Raw genomic sequence first — 27,887 nt, 5'->3', positions numbered from 1 at the left:
CACACTTATATTCATTGAGACAGAGCGGCAAATATAGTTTATTCTATACATAAACATTCCAGGATACTCTGGCTCTGGATTAATTTACTCTGTCATACATCCCTTTGCACAGCAGGTGTCACTAGAACGATTCAATTAGGCTTCGGGTAATGAACTTTTTGGAGAACCTTTGGGCCAGTTGGACTGACTGGAAAGCCCCATTGGTTCATGAAGCCTCGTTGTGCCATCATTAGCTTTCCTCCCTCAGAACACAACCTTAGAACACAACATAGCCTTCCGCTCTATCGCTCATTTCAGTCATAGCTCTTAACAGCACTAATCACGTGAGGGTCGGCTGACCAATTAATGCCAGGGCTGGTTTAATTGGGGGAGGAGTTAACTGTCGCAGGGTGGGAGTGTTGGTGTAGCTTTGTTTGTGTTAGTGTGGGTTTACTTTGATAATATTCCAGTCCATATGTTTTAACTGAATGATTTACATAGTCTCGTGTTAGGGGCTGTATGAATTGTATTATTTACCTAAACACTCACTGACACTCGAGTTGTAGCAGTGATGTTATCATCTGAGGTTTGAAACAGGTAAGAGAACACATAAACCACACAAGAGTCCCTTCTAATTTCCATAGCTAAAAAGCTTTGCCACCCTATGTGATTGATGTTGTACCTCTAGACACAGCGAGCAGATACCGGTCCACTGTCATAAAAATGCTGTCACACCACTGACTGTAGACCACTTCTGGTCCACCATCAGTCCACTCAGATCACTGTCCTGTACCGGATAGAACTCATTTATAATCTCCTCAAACAGATTTTACATTCACAGAGACTTTTATTCTGGAAAACAAACTAATACAAATATTACCACCAACTCTGAGAGATATAATAAAGAGTATAAGACTGATATAAAATGATTAAATGATAAAAATGTTGACAGTGTGCTGATTTAAATAATTTACTGATCTTATTTATAAAGAATAACAAAAAGAACCTAATGAAGGAAAATATGTAAATTGGACTGTGAATGGAAAAGGGCTAAAATGTGGCATTTTGTCTAAAATTCTGTTTAATCAGCAGTGGTCCGCCCAGAAAACGCTGTGTAAAACACTAGTGAACTTTGTCCTCAGTGGAACAACAGTGGTCCACTGTCTCCTTGCCCTCAGGGTTGTAACAGAATTACTAAAATGTTTCTGTAAAGTGTTTCTCCCTGTGTCTGCGTGGGTTTCCTCCGGGTGACTGTCTGTGAGGAGTGTGGTGTGTTCTCCCTGTGTCTGCGTGGGTTTCCTCCGGGTGACTGTCTGTGAGGAGTGCGGTGTGTTCTCCCTGTGTCTGCGTGGGTTTCCTCCGGGTGACTGTCTGTGAGGAGTGCGGTGTGTTCTCTCTGTGTCTGCGTGGGTTTCCTCCGGGTGACTGTCTGTGAGGAGTGCGGTGTGTTCTCTCTGTGTCTGCGTGGGTTTCCTCCGGGTGACTGTCTGTGAGGAGTGCGGTGTGTTCTCTCTGTGTCTGCGTGGGTTTCCTCCGGGTGACTGTCTGTGAGGAGTGCGGTGTGTTCTCTCTGTGTCTGCGTGGGTTTCCTCCGGGTGACTGTCTGTGAGGAGTGTGGTGTGTTCTCTCTGTGTCTGCGTGGGTTTCCTCCGGGTGACTGTCTGTGAGGAGTGCGGTGTGTTCTCTCTGTGTCTGCGTGGGTTTCCTCCGGGTGACTGTCTGTGAGGAGTGCGGTGTGTTCTCCCTGTGTCTGCGTGGTTTTCCTCTGGGTGCTCAGGTTTCTTCCCACAATCCAAAAACACACGTTGGTAGGTGGATTGGAGACTCAAAAGTGTTTGTAGGTGTGAGTGTGTGTCGCCATGTGAAGGACTGGTGCCCCCTCCAGGGTGTGTTCCTGCCTTACTCCCAATGATTCCAGGTAGGCTCCAGGACCACCACTGCCCTGAACTGGATAAGGGTTACAGGCAATGAATGATTGAACGTTACACTCTACACCCCCTGCCTGAAGTTTCGTGGGCAGTGAGTGAACAGAGGCTAGCGCTGGGCTGATACGATGTCTGTGTGCAGACACTAATCTGTTTTCCCCCTGGCATTAATCCTATATTGTTTAATATTTAATGATATCACACTGGTGACGGTGTCTACTTTGTAATTCGTCAAACTACGCTTTATAACTTCTTGAAGTGTGTCAGGAGGAGGTTACAACGTTATTTTTTGTTTATTCAAAAACGAACCGCCAGATGGAGACATTGAGCCATGTCTTGAGAGTCAGCGTGGCAGGAGGAGGGCAACCACACACCTCTGTCCTCACTACTAAACCCCCACTCCTCTTCAGGTCAGTTAGAGCTCAGATCAAAGCTCGTAAAGGAGTTCAGTTGGACGGGCTAATAATAATTAATAATAGATGAATACGCATTTTATATTATACCTTGCAGTCAAGCTTCATGATTGTGTAAGGAAGAGCAATAAAAGCCAGCAAAAGAGAACAATCAAAAACTTTGTGAAAGAAAGAAGAAATACAATTTACAAGCTTCAATTTACAAATTCAGTAAAAGGTAATGAAAGAAGAGAGAATTCCAGAAGAGAGCCAATCAGTGCCCTCAGAATTGCGTAACCTTTGTCTCTATTTGCGCTTCATAAGTGACCTATCTTCCTTCAGGGGCCAGGTGCTTTCCCAAGCCTGTGTCCTTGAGGTGGATGCACGCTCCGTGCCCTCTGTGCTGGATGTGTGTGCATGCTGCCTGTCCTCTGGGAGGTTGGCGATGGAACCTCTCCTTCCGTGGCGGCTGGGTTTTTTAGGCCGGCTCCTCTGGGCTGCAGGCTGTAGTTGTTGCACTATTGCTGCCGCTCATGTCCACATCAGTGCACAGTGGCTGAGTCTGGGTTATTCTCCTGACATCCATCTGCTGCTCGTTGAGGTCCACTCCAGAGTCCAGACTGGTGTCGTTGCTGTCTGTGAGGAAGGGACTTCTCTGAAGGTCTAGGATGGAATGACGTACCCGGGCAGCGGGTCTCCCCTCAAGGGAGACGAACCACGCTTTTGCGTGTGGGAAGGGCTTGCTTCTGGACGGTTCTCGAAGAGTGTTCTCTGAAACGCCCTGGTTTCCACAGAAAGTGTTCATCCCCACACTTTCACTGAGGGTCTCTGGAACAGACACCGACTCCGGGAGGCCATTAAAATAGTTCCTGTTTCCTGGACTGTTGCATAATCCAGGTTCTCCATATGGGATCTCCAAGGCTTGAGCCTCCTCTTTGAGTTGTTTGTGGATATGTGACGGTCGGGGTGTTCTTGGAAACGTCTGTGCAAATGTGCTCTTTCTAACTGATTTCTCCATGTTTTCATACCGCACAGCCTTCCTGGGTAGAGCTGCAGAGCTACTGCCTGATGTTTGCCCTGATGAACTGAAGTGGTCCCTCACAGGCTGATTGTAGAGCACTAGCCTCTGTTCTTTCTGAGACCTGGGCGCCACAATCTCACTGCTGTTGATGTGCACAGGAAGCTTTTGTGAGGTCTTTGAAGAGTCTGTGATCGTCCCCCCCACGTTTTCAAAGACTGGAAGTGCTGGATACCCACTCTTTTCGTCTGTGATTCTGAAGCTCCATTTGATCTCACAGTTGACAGGCTGATTCCTCCGACACATACTCTGAGATGCAGCCAAGTGAGAGCTCTCCTCATGGGGCTCTCGATCCTTGATAGAAAAGTCCAGGTGGCCGTTTGTGCAGGTCGTCTGATCTTTCATCTGAACCGCCTTTGTTGCGTGGCCGACTCTCTTCTTCTCAGGCTTGCAAAGAGAATTCCTGATGGGGACACACAGGTAGTGTATTCACTTGGAGTAAACTGTTAGATTAAGGCTACATTCTCATTTCAATACTCATTAATCAATTCTGATTTGGATTTGGCTACATTGACGTTCATAAATGTAAGTGAATTGTATCCGTCTGTAACATGGTCTATCCCTGTAAAAGCAGGCATGCGCAGGTTATGTTTATTCGGCTCCGTCCGAACTGGGTTCCTAAGCCCTATGTTGTGCAGTGTAGGTCTTTTTAAGTTACAGCTTCCGCACCAAGGTACTACCCAATCTGTCGAAACATATCCAAGTACATCCAGCAGATTTGAGCCCCCATCATCCTTGTGAACTTGGTGAATGCAGCAATCACGTTGCTTCACGTGCCACAGTTTGAGAACCACTGGATTAAAGGATCAATTAACAGCTAGGATCTAAAGGCATATTTTTGTCAATATTTTACTATAATATAATAATAATTATTAATTATTAATAATTTTTAAAGGGCGGCACGGTGGTGCAGCAGGTGGTGTCGCAGTCACACAGCTACAGGGGCCTAGAGGTTGTGGGTTCGATTCCCGCTCCGGGTGACTGTCTGTGAGGAGTGTGGTGTGTTCTCTCTGTGTCTGCGTGGGTTTCCTCCGGGTGACTGTCTGTGAGGAGTGTGGTGTGTTCTCTCTGTGTCTGCGTGGGTTTCCTCCGGGTGACTGTCTGTGAGGAGTGTGGTGTGTTCTCTCTGTGTCTGCGTGGGTTTCCTCCGGGTGACTGTCTGTGAGGAGTGTGGTGTGTTCTCCCTGTGTCCGCGTGGGTTTCCTCCGGGTGACTGTCTGTGAGTAGTGTGGTGTGTTCTCCCTGTGTCTGCGTGGGTTTCCTCCGGGTGACTGTCTGTGAGGAGTGTGGTGTGTTCTCCCTGTGTCCGCGTGGGTTTCCTCCGGGTGCTCCGGTTTCCTCCCACAGTCCAAAAACACACGTTGGTTGGTGGATTGGCGACTCAAAAGTGTCCGTAGGTGTGAGTGTGTGAGTGAATGTGTTTGTGTGTGTGTCTGTGTTGCCCTGTGAAGGACTAGCGCCCCCTCCAGGGTGTATTTCCACCTTGCGCCCAATGATTCCTGGTAGGCTCTGGACCCACCGCGACCCTGAACTGGATAAGCACTTACAGATAATGAATGAATGAATAATTTTCAACTATTTTGTCAATGAGCGGTCTGAATATATGGAAAAATAATCCCTGATATTTTAAATGTAAATGAAGATGATATTTCAGTCATGTTTGAGCCCGATATTGAAAATGCTACAAGTTCTAAACACAACGTAACATTGTTTCTTATTGGTTAAACAATATCAGTTTTTCTGATTTGTGACAATAGCACAAATGCATGCATCTGTAATCTGCATTATCTACTTGCATTGTACTCTGAAGCTAAGCAACAGTAGAAATAATATACAGTTGTTTCCTGTTGTTGTCTGTTCATATGTTGCCACACAATTACTTTTCCCAGTACTTTCAGAAATATCGCCATTTAACATTAAACAGAATCTGCTACAAAGTTAGGACGTTTCAAACGTTGTGTGAACAATAGAGGTAATGATAAAGTTATCACAGGACACAGTCTTACCTACAATAGCAAGACATCACACCAGACAGACCAAGGGCAATCACCAAGGTTCCACCGAGAGTTGCCATCAGAAAGTACGTGTGGTATGAAGTGAAGTCCAAAGTACTTTCATGCCCCATGTAGCCTAGATTTTCAACACGACATGTGGTTACTGGTGTTCTTTCCATAAAGTACAAAAGCATTGATTGATGTAGTACACAAAGTTGGAGTGCACTTAGTCTCGCTTACCTTTCACCACTTAATGTGGTCGAGAACCGTCTGCTACTGCCTTAAAAGAAATTAGACTGCCATGCGTAAGGACCAATCACAGCTCAGTTTTGGCATGACATGTTAGAGGCAGACAGCCAATCATAATGCAGCTGGCAGAGTCCTGACAGTGAGGCCAACTTAACGCACTAAATGTATCACGCTGTGTCCGAAACCCTATTCACTTTATAGTGCACTATTGTGGGGTTCCGCCATTTTGTAGTAGTGTCCGAACACATAGTGGACACATTTCAGTGCACTCAAACAATCCCACAATGCACTCCAAAGAGTAGTGTACCACCTATTTACACTAATGAATATCAGATTACCCACAATCCAATGCATTTTGGTATAAACCCACATGAGGTGGTGTCCGAAATCATTCACTTCCCTCCTGAATTCAGTTCCTATAAAAGTGAAATACTGAATAATACAGGGAAGAGTGAATAGAGAGGCATTTCCGACACAGGGTCAAAGTCTCAGTCGACTTGTGGTCGGAGCGTCTGTGGCTGAGACTAAGGTGCACTCCACAGAGAATGATGTGGAAGGTAATGACAGGATGTTACCTGTAGGTGAGGGAAAAGGGGCAGCGATCCAGTAGCCGAGATGGGAAGCGTCGTCATATTCCCAGACCAAACGGCTGCGCTCCACCTTAACTATTCCTAAACCATGATTCATCCATGCACCTGAATCCACAAACATAGTTCCATTGTTTCAGGGAACAGCCAGGAAGAGTTAATAAAGCAAGAATTGTTACAGATTTGTTGTGATACCAAAAGTCAAATCTCCAAAACAGTAACTTTACAGGAACTCTTCTGTGTTAATGTTAAAAAAAAAGACTTTTCCTCTGTACATCTATATTTTTTTTTAATACAAAGTGAAGGGTGGCTGTTTTCTATGGAAGCCTGTTTCTGCCACATGAAATAATTTTAAAAAAGGCCCCAGTTGTCATTTTTCATTAATATGCAATTTGATATCTCAATATTTCGAGATACTATCTCATTATTTTGAGATACTAAGTCAATATATTGAGATACTAACTCAGTATCTCAAAATAATGAGTTAGTATCTCAATATATGGACTTAGAATCTCAAAATAATGAGTTAGTATCTCAATATATTGACTTAGTATCTCAAAATAATGAGTTAGTATCTTAATATATTGAATTAGTATCTCAAAATAATGACTTAGTATCTCAATATATGGACTTAGTATTTCAAAATAACGAGTTAGTATCTCAATATATTGACTTAGTATCTCAAAATAATGAGATAGCAAATTGCATATTAATGAAAAATAACAACTGGTAGCTTTTTTTGCATTATTTTATGTGGCAGAAACAGGCTTCCATAGGTTTTCAAATCACCTTAAGGACAGAAAATTTAGTTCAGACAGCGATTTCTCAAGACTTAACCAGTTTTTCTGTTGAATGACCAGGCTGGGATGGTGTCAGAAGGTTTTGATAGGCTGTTTTCCGGAAGAGGCAGCGTGATCTTCACAGGCCCTTTGACCTGGACGACTTCCCCCTTACACAAGAGCTGGACACTTACTGCTGCAACTGGCTTAAGGTCAACACTTATATAACCTGTAAGTACACAGCATACCAATAAATGTGTGAAAGCTGTGAATCCTCTAATACCCTTTCTTACTGGCATCTCACCTGACTTGCTGGTAATGATCCCTGTGGTGTAGGGGTAGTGTTTCTCAGCAGGAAATTGGAGACCAGTCAGATAGGCCATTAAAAATGAGATATTACACCCTGGTAAAGACAGCAGGCTTCTTGGGAACTGCACATTTGGTTTGGGCATGACCCCTTCTAATGGGAAACACAAGGGCGTATTATAACCAATAAACATCACTGTATATCAGTGTGGTGTATATATATCATATGGGTTAGAGCACAGACTAATGGGCCCAAATTACTTTCAAATAATAAAAAAATGTAATTTAATTCTGTTTGCTCGCTGTTACATCTCCAAGCTCTGAAGGCAACCAGTAGTACATCATATTAACTTAAATACTTGGAACTGGCATTTACATTTGATCACACTTATTTAGGATATCAGAATTGTAAATAATGTATATATTTAAAAACCCGTATAGTTTTTTTAAATTATAGGGAGATGATAAGACGTGTGAGGAAGCTGAGCTATGTGGTGAATTACTTTTTCTTTTATTTTTATTTATTATAATGTTACACTTATATAACGCCTTTCTAGAAACCCAAGGGCGCTTCGCAATCAACATTCAGTACACACAAACACTGGTGCAAAGTGGCAGCCAAATGTGCACAACCTACTCTCAACCAGGAACGACCTGGAGGACTGCATCGGGCACTAGCGTTTCACCCCGAACAAAGCACTAATTCATATCTGGGCTCACACACATACAGATATATATATAGAGCTTTTCCACTGCATGTAACCTACACTACTCAACTCATCTCTTTTGCTTCTCCACTGGCCAAATCTGGCCCTGAAACCGGGTAAGTTCTCAGTCCCAACTCCCCCGGGGTTCCAACCGAGCCGAGTAGGTACTAAGTGGTGATGTGGAAAACCTGCAGAACGCTGATTGGCCAGAGCCATGTCAATCACCAAGAAATGTAGAGCTCATTCAAATCCAGCACAGCTCGTAACTTTACCTTGAGGTGTTTAAGAGGTTTATATGCTCCCTTGGCCATCAACGAAATTTCCAGTGAAAGTCAAGAAATGTGCAACAAGTAACTGATCTGTGAGAACTGGGGGCGGAGCTGTGTCCAGCCCAAAAACTAAAACAACACGCAAATACACGATGAGTAAACAGCACCTAACTTTACCACCATCGTTGTTGTGGTTTTCAAAGCCAGCGATTCTTGTTAGAGTCTGGGTTTCGCGACGTCACCCGGTTCCATTTTGCGGCGGAGCACTGCCAGTGGAAAAGCGACAAGCTTTGAGAGCCGAGTCGTGTAGAGCCGGACCCATGAGGTGGAAAAGCACAATTCTTTCATTCACTAAACAAGCCAGTTATTAGAGAAGCTGATTCACCTAACCTCCATGTTTTTTGGACTGTGGGAGGAAACCCACACAGACACGGGGAGAACATGGAAACTCCACCCACATAGGACTTGTGCCGCCCCGTATAAAGTACTGGGAAGTTGATATGCAGACAGACATACAGATTTTTTTTTGTACACACAGCAGTGGGCACTCAATCACAGCTGGTGGTTCCTGGGCACCCTAGCCGTTAAGTGAAAGCACTGTTTCTTCTCCTCTACCCCATTTGTCAAGTCCCAAACCTGCACCTCTAAACTTAATGCCGAGCCTGCTCCCCGTTGTACTTGACTCTTTGTGTGAGTCATGGGTTAACAATGTTCAGTATTCACCATAGACCCCAGTGCAATTGTGCAGCCTTTCTTTTATGTCAGAGTAATATTTCCACTGTACATTTGGTTGTTTCGACACATTCTTACCAGAGGTTTTGCCAGTTATGATGACTGAATCTTCAAATAGCCAGATGTTTCCTTGATTCTGGGGGAAAAGTGACAGCGCAACTGATGAATATACTGAAAAACAAGAGTTAAGAACCAGAATATTACCCAAGTTATGAATGGTTGTGAACACTGTACAAACAATGTTAAGGTGCATTGCACTCAGCTAAATGACTATAGTTAATAACACAAATCCAGAACGGTTCATGTTCAAAATCTTAACATTTAGCAACACGCTTATCTAGCTAAAAATCCCAGTAGATATTGTAGGTCTGTGTATTTACCTGGTGTCTTGATGGTTTTCCAAGGCTGTGCTGTCTGGATGTAGCCATCTTTGTTGACCACAAGTGTGAGAGAACTGCCCTGTTTGTATGGGATGCTGAGGACACTGAATCCATCACTGCTGGTCTTGGTGGCACTGAGAAATGTGTAGTTTACATACACATTCACAGATGCCTGGCTCAGGGACTGGTGGTTCACTGCATCCTTCACCTGAAACCTGAGGGTAAATGCTGTGTCTGGTGCCAAAAAAAAAAAGACATAGAATCAGAGTTCCTGCTTATTAATACAACCTTACCAGTATACACGTTTTTACTTTTTGCCTTTCAACACGTCAGATTCTAGGAGAAGAGGAAAGCAATCTGGCAGATGATGAAAGAAAAATGGACACTTAGATCCAGAACAAGACTGGAAACCTCTGGCTGGCTTCCCAGAGTGGAAAATCATAACTGGAGTGCAGAGAAGTAGCTCGCAATATCTATACAAAACCCATCTGTGTTAAATGTTTCTTCTGAAATGAAGGTTGCAATCAATAGTAAATGTCTATTTATTTAAAAAGTCTGCCATTTATTTATTTATTATTATTTTATTATTATTTTTTTGCTGTAGCAAAAGGGTCTGATGGCGTTGCTTTTTTTCTGGTGATTATTAAAATCTGTGCCAAACAGTGGCTGCATATTTATTAATAAATAAATAAAAGTACATTTTCTTTTTCATTTATAGTATGTGTCTGTATGAGAATTTCAGTTTGAAATATTCTTTTAGTACTTTTTTAATTGAACACACTTTTTTATTTGGGTGCAAATGTCTTGAGCTAAATTTAGACCAAATCACACTGACCAAACAGAGCCCAAATTTCAGTTAGAGGGTTGGACGGGATAACGATATCACTGTATACCACAGTATTTAAAAATGTGGACGGTATCTCAAAATGAGGGTGGTATTTATGAGGGGTGTGGTGTCAAATTTCTGTTCAGTCGCTAAAATGTTAATGTGTATTCGAGAGCCACAGGGAGGGGGCGCTGTGGGAGCCCAATGACTGCTGATGTCACGGTCTGAAAACAGGTGGAGAAAAACACAAATATAAGGCTCAGCGCATCCTGACAGAACCCCCTCCCCACAGTAATACTGTATACCGAGATAATATTTTGAAATTGAAAATATGAAAAATATGGATACCCCCCAACCCTAATTTCAATATCTGTTTTTGTAAATGATGTCCGTTCTGTTGGGTGGCATTTAGTCACTTTTAAAGAGCTGTCTGGGCTAAAACACTCTTCCTTTCTGGATGGGATTGCTATGGGCTAAAAATGCATAAACTGTGCTTTTGAAATTTTAACAATGTTTACATCCTTGTTTAAGCCTTAAGCTTGTGAAAGTATTCGGCCCCCCTTTACTTTCAGTGCAGCAAACTCACTCCAGAAGTTCAGTGAGGATCTCTGAATGATCCCGTGTTGTCCCAAATGACTGATGATGATAAATAGAAACCACCTGTGTGTAATCAAGTCTCCATATTACTGCACCTGCTCTGTGATAGTCTCAGGGTTCTGTTCAAAGCGCAGAGAGCATCATGAAGACCAAGGAACACACCAGGCAGGTCCGAGATACTGGTGTGGAGAAGTATAAAGCTGGATTTGGATACAAAAAGATTTCCCAAGCTTTAAACATCCCAAGAAGCACTGTGCAAGCAATCATACTGAAATGGAAGGAGTATCAGACCACTGCAAATCTACCAAGACCCGGCCGTCCCTCTAAACTTTCATCTCGAACAAGGAGAAGAGTGATCAGAGATGCAGCCAAGAGGCCCATGATCACTCTGGATGAACTGCAGAGATCTACAGCTGAGGTGGGAGAGTCTGTCCATAGGACAACCATCAGTCGTACACTGCACAAATCTGGCCTTTATGGAAGAGTGGCAAGAAGAAAGCCATTTCTCAAAGAAATCCATGAAAAGTCTCATTTAAAGTTTGCCACAAGCCACTGGGAGACCCACCAAACATGTGGAAGAAGGTGCTGTGGTCAGATGAAACCAAAATCCAACTGTTTGGCGTAAAAGCAACACAGCTCATCACCCTGAACACATCATCCCCACTGTCAAACATGGTGGTGGCAGCATCATGGTTTGGGTCTGCTTTTCGTCATCAGGGGCAGTGTAGATGGTCAAAATTGATGGGAAAATGGATGGGGCCAAATACAGGACCATTCTGGAAGAAAACCTGTTGGAGTCTGCAAGAGACTGGGACGGAGATTTATCTTCCAACAAGACAATGATCCAAAACATAAAGCCAAATCTACAATGGAATGGTTCACAAATAAACGTATCCAGGTGCTGGAACGGCCAAGTCAAAGTCCAGACCTGAACCCAATCGAGAATCTGTGGAAAGAGCTGAAGACTGCTGTTCACAAACACTCTCCATCCAACCTCACTGAGCTCGAGCTGTTTTGCAAGGAAGAATGGGCAAGAATTTCAGTCTCTCGATGTGCAAAACTGATAGAGACATACCCCAAGCCACTTGCAGCTGTAATTGCAGCAAAAGGTGGCGCTACAAAGTATTAACGCAAGGGGCCGAATAATATCGCATGCCCCACTTTTCAGTTCTTTATTTGTTAAAAAGTTTGACACATCCAATAAATTCCACTTCATGATTGTTTCCCACTTGTTGTTGATTCTTCACAAACAATTAAAATTTTATATCTTTATGTTTGAAGCCTGAAACGTGGCAAAAGATTGAAGAGTTCAAGGGGCCGAATTCTTTCACAAGGTGGTGTGGAAAGGGAGTTTGAGAATGCAATGCATTAATGACCTTGGCAGACCAAAAATGTGCAAGTCAGGGACAGGTATTTCAACATTCATTGAGTGTAACTCTAAAAATATAGCCATGTTTAAATTGAGACGAGATTCATTCATTCATTCATTTGCTGTCTGTAACTGCTTATCCAGTTTAGGGATCAGGGTGGGTTCGGAGCCTAACCGGAATCACTGGGTGCAAGCCAGGATATTCAGGAGATGGGAGATACAAACAAGGACATCTGTTCATTTTGATGTGAATGACATATTGTAAGGAAAGACATTGAGTGCAGTGTATGTGCAGTGCAGGTGTTGGGAATCATAGGCTCCAACAGAGTGTAATTTGAACACTAGAATAGTGTTGATTTAACCCAGGCTTTAGTTGTGCATATTTACAGCAAACTTAGTTGTTGTAGCTGAGGACTAATTAGCCTCCAACAACTCCCAATGAGTGTGTTTTGAAATACTTTTAAGGAAGAGTTTAAGTACAACAGTAAAGGTTATGTATTACATTTGAGAACCCCCTCTCTGACAGCGCTAGAACTGCTCAAACAAAAGTAACCAGAGATCTAATTAGACAGACCGTGCCAAACTGATTCATCATAGAGATTCAATAACACCCCAGTGCATAACAGACAACAGAGAGCAAGGCACACACTGTTTATCACTGTCTTCACACAGTTGTCTTTGGTTTTCTTTGGGCTTTGAAGTATATATGTTGCTTTCCTTTCATCTTTTTTCTCTCTCCTCCTTATCTTGATCTTTTTAAAATTAATTATTATCATGTTTTAAACATTTCTGTCTCTCTTGCCTGTATCACACTTGCTCTGCATTTGTGGCAGTTTGTGCTTTATCATCACAATGCTCCCCTGGGGTCTGCAGATTAGTTGTTAGCAGGAGCAATCTTTACACAGCCAATTAAACCAGCGACAGAGAGTGGCAGAGTGCTCAAAGACAGAAATACACGGCCACTGCTGAGGCTTCTTCAGAATGCACTCACACTACAGCCCCACGGCTTATCACCAGGTGGGGTACTGAACTTTAAAACAATGTCTTCAGTCTCTCCCTGTCAACATTGTTCAGGAATTACATAGTGATGCAGGATATAGCAGCAGCCGATGTTAGTTGCCGATATGCGGATTTTTAAACATTTTTTTAGTTATTGTTATCGATCTGATATTGGAAATTTAGCCGATATTACACCGATAACGTGGCCCCTTCTTTGTGCTTGCAGATACACACTGACGCCTGTAAATACAAAGATATGTCTGCCGTGTGGACGTTTTTCACTGTTTCTGCAGAGAACACGTTCTGGGATTAAATTTCTCTGTGGTGAAAAGTAACTATCAGCAAAGCTCAGTAATCACGTGCACACAGATAGCAGTGTAACACACACACACACACACACACACAGAGCAGGTTAAACGACAAAGGTTCTCTCAACCACCACAGTGTGGGAGCCCTTCTTATATAAAACACATGGAAATATTCATTCAGCATCTGCATTTATTAATGATAAACGATTACAAACAGATCAGCTACTCCAACAATGCTAATTATCGGTTATCTTATTGGCCCAAAACATTCTTAATCGGTGCATCCCTAGAACTACAGAACAAGGCTAAGTGTTTACATTTGATTCTAGGGGGATTTTCTATACACTCTTAAGAATAAATAGCAGTGTTCAAGTGCTGTAGATGTCAGGCAATAGTCAGTCTAACTCTAACCTACGATATATATATATGTATGTGTAAACATTTAGCCGTTGAAATAACGTAATGACAGCTGTCTAATCAAAATTCTCTTAAGGTTGAAAATGAAAGTTGAAAAGACGTCCAAACACAGACATTGAAAAGACGACTATTAGATGTATTTTGGACGTCCATTGATGTTATCGATTGGTCACCACTTATTAAGATGGATTTTGGACGTCCATTGACGTTTAAAATGTGTCCTTGACGGACAGACTACTTTTAGACCTATTTTGAACATCCAGGGACGTTCCTTGTTTACTGGGATATTTGTGTATGTATGTGTGTATATATATATATATAATAAAATAGCAGAAAATGCAACCATGAAATGAATTGTTGAGGCTTCTGTAAGTTTTTTAAATTAGCTCCTTTTTGCAGTAAACATACCTGAATAAATTAATGGGTGGTTCTTGATACTGCTAATATGAGATTTGTGTGTGAATGTTGTTGTTGTTGTTGTTATTATTATTATTGTTGTTTTTTACAGCTTGGAATGGAATAAAGAGCATTTTAAGTTTCTATTAAAAATGCATGTACTACTTTATACCCCTACAAGAACATTTAAAGTTAAGTGTAGATATCTAAGCTGCTAATTTGACACCAAATGTGAGCAGAACCTCCAGCACAAGGCTGAGCTCTGATTCCTTCCCTTTGTCAGAGTGGTGAAGTAAAGGTGACAGCAGGCAGGAAAGCTGACAAAGCAGATCTTAATCACTGCGCAGAAAATGTGCCCTCTGAGACTGGCAGCTACTCGAGGAACAATTAGCAAAGCCATCTTTGGTTAAAATGCACTGTAATGACCTCAGAGCATTTAGAAGCATATTTAATTCTCTGTAATATCTGTGAAGGGCAGCAAATTACTACATGAACACAGGAGTCAATAGCTACAGCATTACAGAATGGCATTAATATGTGAAATCAATACAAGGCAAAGAAAATATAATTTCTGCCAAATTACTGCCTGTAAACCTGATGGAAATGACTTAACTGGGGACATGATTATTGATTTATGTTGATGTTGTGCACTACAACACTTTCATAATGAACTTGAGCTGTAAGCAATTATACAGGTGGTCAGTGCCTTGTCCCATAGGACTTCAGAGAGCTAGAAAAAGACGTATGATTAAATTACACCATTAGTGGGCACAACGTTGTTTGTGTGTTGAAGAGGAGATGGGAGGGTTACAGGTTTCTTGACTGGTTCATGGTGATTAACTAAAGCTTATTTACAGAGAAGCACCATTATAATAAATTAATTGGAATCGGAAGATGTTAACATAGGCCTGCTGATCATATTTCACTTCCATCTCCCGCAGTTGGCTAAAACAAACATCACTCTCATTGCTTGCTAGCAGCTCAACAATTTACACTTCACACAGAGAGCCAGCTTCAATTTATTGTCATTGATAATCTGATAAGTTAGGAATGACTAGGGTGACCAGACGTCCTCTTTTTTAGACTTAAAAAAATGTCTGGGCGGAATTTCACAAACGTCTGGGATTTTTGTTTTTCTAGAACTTACATAGAACTTCGAGAAGCGTTTCGCTCACAAACTAGTTCCGCACTCCCCTACTCCGATTGGTTCGCTTGAGTGAGAAGGGGGCGTGGTGAAGTAGCCTAAAATCTTCTGATTGGACGGTCTGACTGTAGAGCTGCCGTTATTGGTCGATAACCTTCTCTGTAAACATTTAATTGGTCAGTCTGCACGTCAGTAGTCCTTGTTTACGTCAGGCAAAGCTCATGTACCCACCCTCATCTCGAGCAGCTATGCCGAAACGTAAATGTAAGTTCTCAGATGAATAAAAAAAAAATTCTCATGTTTTGTGTAGCAAATAAAGGTGTAAAGGACCTAAAAGCACACATAGGTTCAGCTAAGAATACAACGGCAGCAAGGGACCCCCCCGCCCAAGACGCGTCTTCTTTTTCACCATCTCAGATCTGGTCACTCTAGGAATGACCCTACAGTGAATGGTATTATAGATGCCCTCAGAAAATAGGTTACAGTGTGTACTTTAGCTTGCCTGTAAATGTAATCCTTCCTTTAGCATTTCTAGAAAACAATGAACAGCAAATAGAGCATTCTGCACTGATTTCCTATGCTCTAACCTTTTTAACATTTATGCTAGGTTTATTTAAATATATAGACATACCCATCTCCTAAAAAATAAATGTGTCTTATGTGAAACAGAGCAATTAGCAAAACAAAAGTAGTAAAAGCTGAAAAATGGGATGCAAACCCAATGTAATTTTGTAACTGCAGTAGGTAAATATCTAGTAATCTATGTGACGTAACGTGTATCTGTGCTCGGCCGTATGCTTGGTCCTGCAAGGCCCTGCCAAGAACTGTCTGGAAAATGGCCAGTGGAGACCGCTCCTGAATTTGGTTAGTGGTAAACATCTCTCTGTCACTTACGTTCAGCAGGATTTACACTGAATCTGATGTGGTCGTTAATTATACAGACTCCTTCAACCGACAGACACCATGAACAAAAACTCTACTGTTAATCCAGATCAACCACTTTGAATTTGCAACACATGTCATGCTTTTAAAAACATATTACATACTGTTTTGACACATTGATAGACCTCACAATAACAGTGTTGCTTGCACGGCAGTGGCTTTAATAGAGAGGCAGTCAGTATGACAGGCCTGATAAATCTATCCATGGTTGAATGATGACAGATTATTATAATCCCCTTCTAAAGACGTTTGAAATTCCCTGGTGGGAAAGCTTTAACATGCACTGGCCCAAGCTTTTTTTTTTTTTTTTCCCTCAATATGGACATTCTAAAACCAGATTTCAGACTGTTACTACATGTATTCTGTTGATGATTATTTTGACTTTAATATGGCTTTATAAAATGAGCAACTGGTAAAAACAGCCTTAAAATTTATATATCTCAAATAATAAAACGGTTCCTTATTGTACTGCTGTATTTATTATTGTATTTTCAAATGTTTGTAGACACCCTTTATAGGTTTTATATTATTCACTTAAACTTATTTGTTGTCATAGTCTATACACAGGGGTTGGACAATGAAAGTGAATCACCTGGTTTTAGACCACAATAATTTATTAGTGTGGTGTAGGACCTCCTTTTGAGGCCGATACAGCGTCAGTTGGTCTTGGGAATGACATACCCAAGTCCTGCACAGTGGTCAGAGGGATTTGAAGCCGTTCTTCTTGCAGGATAGTGGCCAGGTCTCTACGTGATGCTGGTGGAGGAGAACGTTTCCTGACTCGCTCCTCCAAAACACCCCAAAGTGGCTCAATAATATTTAGATCTGGTGACTGTGCAGGCCATGGGAGATGTTCAACTTCACTTTCATGTTCATCAAACCAGTCTTTCACCAGTCTCGCTGTGTGTGTTGGTGCATAGTCGTCCTGATACACGGCACTGCCTTCAGGACACAATGTTTGAACCATTGGACGCACATAGTCCTCCAGAATGGTTCGGTAGTCCTTGGCAGTGACGCGCCCATCAAGCACAAGTATTGGGCCAAGGGAATGCCATGATACGGCAGCCCAAACCATCACTGATCCACCCCCATGCTTCACTCTGGGCATGCAACAGTCTGGTGGTACACTTCTCTGGGGCTTCTCCACACCGTAACTCTCCCAGATGTGGGGAAAACAGTAAAGGTGGACTCATCAGAGAACAATACATGTTTCACATTGTCCACAGCCCAAGATTTGCACTCCTTGCACCATTGAAACCGACGTTTGGCGTTGGCGTGAGTGACCAAAGGTTTGGCTACAGCAGCCCGGCCGTGTGTATTGACCCTGTGGAGCTCCCGACGGACAGTTCTGGTGGAAACAGGAGAGTTGAGGTGCACATTTAATTCTGCCGTGGTTTTATGTTTCTTGGATACAATCCGGGTCAGCACCCGAACATCCCTCTCAGACAGCGTCCTCTTGCGTCCACAGTTAATCTTGTTGGATGTGTTTCGTCCTTCTTGGCTGACGTTACCCTGGATACCGTGGCTCTTGATACATCACAAAGACTTGCTGTCTTGGTCACAGATGCACCAACAAGACGTGCACCAACAATTTGTCCTCTTTTGAACTCTGGTGTGTCACCCATATTGTTGTGTGCATTGCAATATTTTGAGCAAAACTGTTCTCTTACCCTCTTCTAATTAACCCTTCACACTCTGCTCTTACTGGTGCAATGTGCAATTAATGAAGATTGGCCACCAGGCTGCTCCTATTTAGCCATGAAACCTCCCACACTACAATGACAACATGATGCTCAATGCCAAGCGTTCACTAGAGCAGTCTAATGTCCCAAGTACTGACCAATACAGCGGTGGAATTGCTCTTGTTACACCCCTACTAACGGGCTGGTCTATGGTGGTAGTAAGGGAACCGTAACAAATGTGCAGAAGGAGCCAGCAAAGCAGTGACCAGTTTGTATCAAGGACTACAAATATATTTATCTTTAATACAAAAGATCATACAACAGTAACACATTACAGTTAGACAAACCTTAGGAGGGAGGAACGTGGACAGTATCAAAGAAAAGAAAATAACAAAACAACTCTAACACCTAAGTTATGTCATTATACACTTTAACTATATCCTATAAAGAAAATACAGGGGTGGTACCTGCCCTCTACCCTGGTGTATCTGTATAATAAATAAACTACATGTGCACCATGTAAGTGCGCACTCATCTACCTTGTGCTCACCTCTCTAGGGAGACAGAAACAAACTGACAGGACTTGGACAAGGGTTCTGACAAACAACACAACATCAATTAACCCCAAAACCAATTCACCTAAATAAATAAATAAATAAGTAGACTTAACGGGCGGCATGGTGGCGCAGCACTTAGTGTCGCAGTCACACAGCTCCAGGGACCTGGAGGTTGTGGGTTCGATTCCCGCTCCGGGTGACTGTCTATGAGGAGTGTGGTGTGTTCTCCCTGTGTCTGCGTGGGTTTCCTCCGGGTGACTGTCTGTGGGGAGTGTGGTGTGTTCTCTCTGTGGCTGCGTGGGTTTCCTCCGGGCGACTGTCTGTGAGGAATGCGGTGTGTTCTCCCTGTGTCTGCGTGGGTTTCCTCCGGGTGACTGTCTCTGAGGAGTGTGGTGTGTTCTCCCTGTGTCTGCGTGGGTTTCCTCCGGGTGACTGTCTGTGAGGAGTGTGGTGTGTTCTCCCTGTGTCTGCGTGGGTTTCCTCCGGGTGACTGTCTGTGAGGAGTGTGGTGTGTTCTCTCTGTGTCTGCATGGGTTTCCTCCAGGTGACTGTGAGGAATGTTCTAAAATCTACTGTAAAACCTTCCCAGACTTCCCAGTGGAGGCTGTTACAGAAGCACAGAAGATTTGAGCTGTTGTATATCAGATGAGTGTTATTACACCTAATTTAATTATGAATGCTGGATGTCTGCGAGCAAATTTCATTTACATTGTATGCGTTATTTATGGGATGTCTCCCTTATTTGCCCCCACATGGGTGGTTTTTCGAGCAAAGGACACAATGGCATCCAATCTGTGGTGTCAGCTTTAGAGCAAGGTCCTGAAAGCGTTATTTGCTGATGATGCTAAACTCTTGCCATGGTATCTGTTCCAGCACTGTACTGTTATGGTGTTTCAATTACAAGCCTCTCTTGACCTTGGTGAGGCTCAGTGGTGCTTACATCTGCGTTTAATTTAATTGCACGTAAATGCTTATCGGCACAGGCAATGGCCCAACACACACCACTGGAGGAAGGGAGATATTTCTCTTAAGTTATTGCTGAATTAACCTGCTGTTACTATGCTACACCAGAGAAATATACTTGTGTGTGGACAGCAGTGAAAAACGACCCTATAAAATAACGCTCAGCGTTTAACGCTCTGTGGTAAATGAGGAATCCCAGTGGAAAGCTTAAGAAACAAAATGCCAGCAGTTCCAGAATGAGAGCTATCAGTGCTGGCATCAGTTTGTCTTTTATAAACAGCCTGTTTCATAATTTTTTTAGGTGATGTTTTGTCCTGGTGATATGAGTAATGCTAGAAGTGCACTTCTTATCAATCATTGCTTTGGAGGGAGTTAATAAACAGCCAGTTTATGATCTTTAGTGTGTCTTCCAAAAAGAGGAAAAAAAAAGTTTAAAGCAGCAATCCCCATTTTTTACCTTTTAAATTCAAAGCACTATTATTCCTGAATGTTGAGGGACAAATATAATAATAAATGATGATATTAACGTGCTGGGGCAAACATCCAAGTGTAATCATTCTTAAAACAATGTGATAAGGAAGGTTTTTGTGGGTGAGCAACTGTGGTCGTCCTGTGTGTGGTCCTCCAACTGTGTGGAGCTAAATACATGAACTACTCCGAATGGTCTTCATGTGCAGATTCACGTGCAGTCAAACCAAAGAAACATGGAATACTATTGCAGAGCGCTTAACACTGTTTGCGGAAACAAGTGAGGATGAGTTGTCTTCATTCATTCATTATCTGTAACCCTTATCCAGTTCAGGGTCGCGGTGGGTCCAGAGCCTACCTGGAATCATTGGGCGCTGGAACTGTCATTGGGCCCTGGAGCTGTGTGACTGCGACACTACCTGCTGCGCCACCGTGCCGCCCTGAGTTAGCTTTATTTTAATTTTATTTTTGTTGAGCAGGTGAGATGATTTTATTTGGCTCGATACTAAAAATGGCAGCCAGTCTACCACTGCTGTGGAGTTTATAGCCTGTAACATTGTAACGTACCAGTGTTAAAGTGTAGATAATGACATTGGTCCCACAATTCACGCAAGATTTTGGTGGCATTTCTGCAGTAAAGTGTTGCCAACGGGGTAAAAAAAAAAAAGACAACGCAACAGCTCACAGTTCAGGGTTGTTACAAATGGAGCGCTACACGAGAGAACAACATGTTTTCATTGTTGAGCAATATTTTACAAATAATGAAGGTTTGGCGGCTACAGCTACAGCTATTTCCGTACAAAATATGGTCAGAAAAGTGATTTAACTTCATCGACTGTGAGAACTAGTGATCTTAGACTCTCTGGCTGTCCTTCAACGACTCGTTCGACACACAACATCGAAGCAGTTTGTGAGAGTGTTGCTAAGAGTCCAGGAACATCAATTCGGCACCGTGGTCAAGAATTGAACATTTCTTAGCATAGTATTCTATACATAACCCTATACTGTATACTTTATGATTAAATACATTTTTTCTTAGAATTACTACTTGTATGAGTTTTGGGACACTCTACACTCATGTTCTGTAGAACAGTGAAGTCCTGCAGTGGTGACTTGTCTGTCAGCATATGACTATAAAAGAAACACTGGGGTGAGGAACTGGGGAGAGGGGCCTACTAAATATTGGACTAGAGGAGATGTAGTATATATGTGAAAACAGAAGCAATAAGTCATGGCCCTGTGGATTTCTGGCTGACTATCCCAGCTCTATATAGCACGTCAGGTAGTAGGACAGTAAATCCATACTTTCCAAGAGCAGACACCTAAATCCTGACTTCTGTCACTACAGAGGAATAGGTTTGACTTTCGACACTTTCAGTGGAAGAGATTCAATGCAAGTTAATACCAGTGGGAGGTGCCCTGGCTGTGGTTTATAAGGACACAATGCTTTGTGGGAAACGGTACTTCTGTTTAGACATTTACCTCCACGCTTATTTGGGTTTTTATGCAGTCAGTAAAACAGCTTTAACCAAATCTTGTGACACCAAGCCAAACATTTCTGATACCGATGGATTAAACCAGTGTTTGAGATCGGACAACACTAATCTCTGAGCTACTGTGGCTCCAGTGTTGTGAGGAAATAATGCTGATCCAATCATTCTGTAGGTTATTATTCACTACAGAGCGGAAATCTCCTATATTGCAGTGTTCAGCACAGCCACAAAACGCAGCTTTTACATCCCAGTACACACCTCTCTTCCTCAAATGTTCCGTATTCTAGCCCAGATCTTAAGTCTTTTCACAAACTCTTCCATACTGAAGGCTTTCCCTGCTGTTTCTCACAGACACACACTCCCACATGGCATGAATAAATCATATCAGCAGCCAGATGGATTCACAATTAACGTACATTAATTTATCACACATACTAATGTAGTCAATGTTATTGAATTTAAAGTAATAAACATAAGCAACAGTTATTGGTGCTAATTAAAGGCATCATTCATTCACTTACTGTATTTAACTACAGTAAATGATTAAATGATACAGTGCCTTAATGTAAAAGGGTGACTGCCCTTTATTTTAAAATCAGTATCAAATGCAGAGTTACTCCACTAACACCACTATTTTTATTTTATTTATTTACTTAATATTATTATTTTTTGGCTTTGCATATCTCTCAGGATGCAGTTAAGCCTCCAGCCTTTCAGCGTATTTTAACAGCAGGACATGGGAAAATGACAAGGACTAAGATTTTAGACAATAGATAAACATAATTTTTCGAAGATAAACATTATATATCGAAGAAACCTGGACCCCCCCAGTTAAACCACATCTGAGCAAGATATGCTCCAGGTTACTGCAGTGTTTTTATTATCTAATGGTTTTATCTGATTTTGTACAGGCATAGGATTTTGATGTCAGTACAAAATTCATTCATTCATTCATTCATTGTCTGTAAACGCTTGTCCAGTTCAGGGTCACAGTGGGTCCAGAACACACCCTGGAGGGTGCACCAGTCCTTCACAGCAACATATGTTTTTGGAGCGTGGGAGGGAACTGGAGCACCCAGAGGAAACCCACGCAGACACAGGGAGAACACACCACACTCCTCACAGACAGTCACCCGGAGGAAACCCACACAGACACAGGGAGAACACACCACACTCCTCACAGACAGTCACCCGGAGGAAACCCACGCGGACACAGGGAGAACACACCACACTCCTCACAGACAGTCACCGGGAGGAAACCCACGCAGACACAGGGAGAACACACCACACTCCTCACAGACAGTCACCCGGAGGAAACTCCCGCAGACACAGGAAGGACCCACCACACTCCTCACAGACAGTCACCCGGAGGAAACCCACGCAGACACAGAGAGAACACACCACACTCCTCACAGACAGTCACCCGGAGGAAACCCCCACAGACACAGGGAGAACCCACCACACTCCTCACAGACAGTCACCCGGAGGAAACCCACGTGGACACAGGGAGAACACACCACACTCCTCACAGACAGTCACCCGGAGGAAACCCACGCGGACACAGAGAGAACACACCACACTCCTCACAGACAGTCACCCGGCGGAAACCCACGAAGACACAGGGAGAACACACCACACTCCTCACAGACAGTCACCCAGAGGAAACCCACGCGGACACAGGGAGAACACACCACACTCCTCACAGACAGTCACCCGGAGGAAACCCACGCAGACATGGAGAACACACCACACTCCTCACAGACAGTCACCCGGAGGAAACCCACGCGGACACAAGGAAAACACACCACACTCCTCACAGACAGTCACCCGGAGGAAACCCACGAAGACACAGGGAGAACACACCACACTCCTCACAGACAGTCACCCGGAGGAAACCCACGCGGACACAGAGAGAACACACCACACTCCTCACAGACAGTCACCCGGAGGAAACACACGCGGACACAGAGAGAACACACCACACTCCTCACAGACAGTCACCCGGCGGAAACCCACGAAGACACAGGGAGAACACACCACACTCCTCACAGACAGTCACCCAGAGGAAACCCACGCGGACACAGGGAGAACACACCACACTCCTCACAGACAGTCACCCGGAGGAAACCCACGCAGATACAGGGAGAACACACCACACTCCTCACAGACAGTCACCCGGAGGAAACCCACGCAGACATGGAGAACACACCACACTCCTCACAGACAGTCACCCGGAGGAAACCCACGCGGACACAAGGAAAACACACCACACTCCTCACAGACAGTCACCCGGAGGAAACCCACGAAGACACAGGGAGAACCCACCACACTCCTCACAGACAGTCACCCGGAGGAAACCCACGTGGACACAGGGAGAACCCACCACACTCCTCACAGACAGTCACCTGGAGGAAACCCACACGGACACAGGGAGAACACACCACACTCCTCACAGACAGTCACCTGGAGGAAACCCACACGGACACAGGGAGAACACACCACACTCCCCACAGACAGTCACCCGGAGGAAACCCACGCAGACACAGGGAGAACACACCACACTCCTCACAGACAGTCACCTGGAGGAAACCCACACGGACACAGGGAGAACACACCACACTCCTCACAGACAGTCACCCGGAGGAAACCCATGCAGACACAGGGAGAACACACCACACTCCTCACAGACAGTCACCTGGAGGAAACCCACACGGACACAGGGAGAACACACCACACTCCTCACAGACAGTCACCCGGAGGAAACCCACACGGACACAGAGAGAACACACCACACTCCTCACAGACTGTCACCCGGAGGAAACCCACACGGACACAGAGAGAACACACCACACTCCTCACAGACAGTCACCTGGAGAGGGACTCGAACCCACAACCTCCCTGTCCCTGGATCTGCACCACCATGTCACCCTACAAAACTCATGTTACTTTTTTTTTTTTGTAATGGATAAATTCATTATATCATCATGCATAAACGAAATAGAACTTGGAGTTGAAGGGCGTTTTCACACATGTAGTTTTTGTTCTGGTCCGAATCAGTTAGAAAGCTCGTAATCTTGGAGTGAATCTTGGTTTAAATTGTTGTCACAAACTGAAAATCCAACACATGTCACCGCAAACCACATGAGAATGTTCTTAACGCTGATTGGTCGGACCTGACTGAGCCTGAGCATGAATGTAAACACAGGAAGAAGGTCCCATGTTGTGGATTATTGCGTTTCTGATGCATTACTCCGATTAGTGGCTAAACTCTAACCAGTTCTCTGTTCACCTGCCTACTGCATCCAATAAGCAAAGCACACTCTGGCTATGAATGCCATTTAGCACTGAGCTGTGGCATACACCTTACTGTTGGGTCGGATTGAGGTCAGATCACGTTCTCACCAGAAACCAAGTTCATTTGGTACCGAGATCACTTCACTTATCCTCTCAAGGGTCTCGGTGCTGTTGTTTTGAGCCGCATCCGAGTGCGCCTGCCCAAGCGAACCGCACCAAGGGTGAAAACCAACCAGAGTTTGATTTAACCGGACTAAAAAGTGCAGATGTAAAATCACCCTAAGACAAATTATAATTAATATATTTATACACTTTTCAAATACCAGACAGTGTAATAGATGCCCAGCCACTGACCCCAGGAGGACTATATCCTAGTACAATCATGACCTAGACCAGTTACAGTGGGTACGGAAAGTTTATTCAACAAAAAATATTCAACAAAAAATAACCAAAAGTAGTTTAAATATATCAAGCCAGAAAAATGTCACTGCGTTTGATTCCCATCAAAGAAAAAGCTCTGTAAAAGCATGAGCATTAATTTGTTCTGTTCCTTTGGATAATATTGTATCTAAAAGCATGTTTGAGCTTTGGTTTAGATTATTTAAATTTAGGTAGCTTTTCAATACATGTTTTTAAACATAAATATATACAATTAATCATTACTTTTTTTTATTTGTAAAAAACTATGCTAGTTCAACATTTAATGTATAGTTAATTAAAAAAAAAAATAAACCGAAGGACAGGATTCTACAGAACATTGGTCAGAAAGCCTTCTCTAAATTTTAGAGTCCTGGAAGCTTTGCTGCTCGGCTGGGTGAAAAATAGCAGATGGAGAACAGAGCGGGAGGGAGCTGTTTAGCAGATCCAAGTGTAGCACTATAGAAGGGAAATGCACTGAGCTGTTTCCTGTACGAAAACACAGCCCTACCCAATAGGGCAGAACAAAACACAGCAAACTTCATTTCAAACTCAACCAATAATGGGTTTTTACGTTACAGTACAACGCACTGCAGAGCTCTTCAAAGAACAGTGTATTTTAATGTAAACTGCACTGTGTTTGTTAAATACTCCACTCATTTCTGTTGCCGTATATTGACTCTAGTGTATACTGTGGTATATTTACCAACACAAGCAGTAACACAGCGCAATGTTCAAATGAAAGAGATTAAGGTATTGTGAAGATACTCAGTATTTCAAACCACTATTTCACCATTGTCTAGTGATTGGAAATGGTCTCTAGTTCTTTAATGCTTTGAAATACATAGCTTTACAGTGTGTAGGGGGAGAGTAGAAAGTGGAGGACTTCATCACTTCTTAATATCATTATGAAAACTCCACTGAAGACCTTTGTACACATACAATAATTAATGTAATCACCCAATCAACCACCATAGAGTTGATGTAGTGGTAGAGACACAAAAACACAGGCCCAGTGCGTTTGTGCGCCATTGTTTTTTGGGTCTAGTTCAGTTTCTGATTGCTGATTGCGTCCATGCTGCTACAGTCACCTTCATTAGCATTGCTTCAGCACTGCAGATAATAACATGACATTTAACTATGTGAATTTACAAATGCAAATGTATTATATTAGAACAATAGCACAATAAATACACTATATTTTGCAGAATGTGCTGCTGTGTGAAACCACAACTGATGACAAAGCTATAATCACTTGTTTGATCAAAAAAACGTATATTCTATTATTTGTTTGTACTTGCTTCACGTTTCACAGTGGACTATGAATGTGTCTCATCACGATTTGGGTGAGAAAGGAATGAACACACACACACACACACACACACACACACACACACACACACACACACACACGCACACATGCAGCCAGTAAACTCAAGAACTTAACTTACCCAGCAGCACTACCCTGGAGGAGACCCCTTTCTCTCGCTTCTGTGTCTGATGTCTGAGTCTGTCCTGTGTCCCTAGGAAGCTTTGACCCCTATGGGCCCCTCTCATCTCATCCTCGTTGCATCTGGACAAAGTAAACAAGAGCAAGAACACAGGGAACGAGCGCATGGTGAAGAAAAGCAGAAAAGAGGAGACATAACTGAAAGAGAAGAGCTACTGAAGACTACAGTCCCCCTCATGAGTTCTCCATGTGTGAGTCTGAGATAGAGAAATAAGCCTAGTACATACCCCCGCAGCAGGAGTGTGAGCACACCCCAGTGTTTTCAGCAGGAAGAGTGTGAGAGACAAGTGAGGGATTATATGCCACCACCTTCTGGTTAAAACTTGCAACTATAAGTGATTGAAGCAAAAAGCAATTCACAATTACTATTACTGACAACATAAATCAGGAATACTCATATTAACAGTAGTAAATATGTGCTTATAATTTGGTAAACCAACTTATAGGTCGGCAGTGTGGAGCAGCAGGTAGTGTCTCTGTCACAGCTCCAGGGTCCTGGAGGTTGTGGGTTTGAGTCCCGCTCCGGGTGACTGTCTGTGAGGAGTGTGGTGTGTTCTCTCTGTGTCTGCGTGGGTTTCCTCCAGGTGACTGTCTGTGAGGAGTGTGGTGTGTTCTCTCTGTGTCTGCGTGGGTTTCCTCCGGGTGACTGTCTGTGAGGAGTGTGGTGTGTTCTCTCTGTGTCTGCGTGGGTTTCCTCCGGGTGACTGTCTGTGAGGAGTGTGGTGTGTTCTCCCTGTGTCTGCATGGGTTTCCTCCGGGTGACTGTCTGTGAGGAGTGTGGTGTGTTCTCTCTGTGTCTGCGTGGGTTTCCTCCGGGTGACTGTCTGTGAGGAGTGTGGTGTGTTCTCCCTGTGTCTGCATGGGTTTCCTCTGGGTGACTGTCTGTGAGGAGTGTGGTGTGTTCTCTCTGTGTCTGTGTGGGTTTCCTCCGGGTGACTGTCTGTGAGGAGTGTGGTGTGTTCTCCCTGTGTCTGCATGGGTTTCCTCTGGGTGACTGTCTGTGAGGAGTGTGGTGTGTTCTCCCTGTGTCTGCATGGGTTTCCTCCGGGTGACTGTCTGTGAGGAGTGTGGTGTGTTCTCTCTGTGTCTGCGTGGGTTTCCTCCGGGTGCTCCAGTTTCCTCTCACAA

The 27,887-nt window shown here is 43.4% G+C and overlaps 1 long non-coding RNA gene and 1 pseudogene across 1 annotated transcript; one reads left to right on the top strand and one right to left on the bottom strand.

The window, feature by feature from the left end:
- Window positions 1–10,008, top strand: LOC136664154 (uncharacterized). The gene is made up of 3 exons (XR_010795084.1): window positions 1–576; window positions 7,065–7,214; window positions 9,711–10,008. It is a non-coding gene; the product is annotated as an uncharacterized lncRNA (long non-coding RNA).
- On the bottom strand, window positions 2,151–26,866 carry LOC136664153 (protein FAM171B-like; annotated as a pseudogene).
- Window positions 26,867–27,887: the final 1,021 nt, after the last annotated feature.

Source organism: Hoplias malabaricus, chromosome 12, assembly GCF_029633855.1.
Source record: "Hoplias malabaricus isolate fHopMal1 chromosome 12, fHopMal1.hap1, whole genome shotgun sequence".
Classification (NCBI taxonomy): domain Eukaryota; kingdom Metazoa; phylum Chordata; class Actinopteri; order Characiformes; family Erythrinidae; genus Hoplias; species Hoplias malabaricus.
The sequence above is the reverse complement of the archived record's forward strand: the minus strand, read 5'-3'. Positions and strand labels throughout refer to the sequence as shown.